Source organism: Papaver somniferum, unplaced genomic scaffold, assembly GCF_003573695.1.
Source record: "Papaver somniferum cultivar HN1 unplaced genomic scaffold, ASM357369v1 unplaced-scaffold_123, whole genome shotgun sequence".
Classification (NCBI taxonomy): domain Eukaryota; kingdom Viridiplantae; phylum Streptophyta; class Magnoliopsida; order Ranunculales; family Papaveraceae; genus Papaver; species Papaver somniferum.
Genome location: NW_020621381.1, coordinates 6,413,230 through 6,414,825, shown reverse-complemented (window position 1 = coordinate 6,414,825; position 1,596 = coordinate 6,413,230). Strand labels below are relative to the sequence as shown.

General features: G+C 38.7%; 1 pseudogene; it reads left to right on the top strand.

The window, feature by feature from the left end:
* The first annotated feature begins 835 nt into the window (after positions 1 to 835).
* Positions 836 to 935, top strand: LOC113331106 (annotated as a pseudogene).
* The last annotated feature ends 661 nt before the right edge of the window (positions 936 to 1,596 follow it).

Sequence of the window (1,596 nt, the reverse complement as noted above, 5' to 3'; positions counted from 1 at the left end):
TACCTTATTGTCTACAACTCTACCACTTCTAAGGGTTCTAACACATTCAATTGATTCGATGGTTTTGCACCTAATTCATGAACTCCTCTAGGGTTGGGTTGTGTTTGACTAGGAAACTTACCTTTTTCTCTCAAAGAATCACTTATCAGACCAACCTGGGTTTTTAACTCGGAAATAGCCTGACTATTTTCTTGTCCTATCCTGTTACTAGCTTGTAGACTCTGTTCTACGGATAACTGAATTTTGCAGTTTGTTAACAAGGCGAGAGATTCCTCTAAACTTAGGATTTTCTTATCTGACTGATTCTGAAACTGAGCTAGTCCTGAAGGATTCTTAGTATAGCCAAAACCTGGGGGAGCATTAGAATTACTAAACTGACCTTGACTTTGGCCCTTAGACCACGAAAGGTTCGGATGGTTTCTCCAACCAGGATTATAGGTTTCTGAATATGGGTCAATCTTTTGACGGTTATCAAATCTAGTGTTATTATAAAGAGCATTGGCTGCTCTTCAATATTCTGGCCTTCCCAAAAAGGCTCCACTCTACCACTAGTCTGGCCCACTTCTAAGGCTTCTAACCTTTTTGCTATAGCAGCAATTTTGGCATCTGATTCATAGCCTCCTTCTACCCTATTAACGTTTCCTCTACTTAAAAGAATTTTTTCTGGGGTGCCCTACTATTTTCCCATTGCTGGGTTTTTTCGGCGATTTCATTAAAAAATTCCATCGCCGCATCAACAGTTTGGTTTTCAAATCCACCAGTGCATAGAGACTCACCATGGTTGTGTGGAATAATTAAACCCTCATAAAGGATCTGAACTAGCCTAAACTTTTCTAAACCATGATGAGGACACTGGGATAATAAATCATTGAACCTTTCCAAATACCTATATAAAGATTCTCCCTCTTTTTGTGAAAATATGCATATTTGCGTCCTAATAGACGATGTTTTGTGCCTAGGGAAAAACTTATTGAAAAAGGCATATATAAGTTGTTCATATGTCTCAATTGACTCGGAGTCCAAACTATACAACCACGACTTGGCCTTATCTTTCAGGGAAAATGGGAATAACCTAAGTTTCAAAGCATCATCATTTAAGCCTCTAATTCTTAGAGTACTACAAATTTCCTCAAAATCCGTAACATTGTAATAAGGGTTTTCATTTTCTTTCTTTAAAAAGATTGGGAGCATCTGTAAGGTCCCAGGTTTCAGTTCATAGGGTGCCTCCGTTTCAGCTAACTTAATACACGAAGGACGAGTAGTCCTAGTTGGATTCAACAAAGCTTTCAAAGTTGCCATTTCTGGCGCTATCGGAGCAACAGGGATTCTCTCCTCAGTCAAAGGACGTTCAAAAATAGACCCTTCAAAAGTCGGACTTTCTATATTAAGGTAATCGTGACGCTTCGAAATACTAGGTTTCTCTTTAAAAAATTTACCTAGTGCGTCGCTTTTACGTTCAGGCATACAATAGAATTTCCTAAATTGGAAGGGTAAGCAAACACAGATCAAGGCCGACTCAACCAAATCAAACCTATTGATTTCTAGCAAACAAAAAGCATGATGGCTCCACTTAGATTATATCTAGACCAGCTTCTA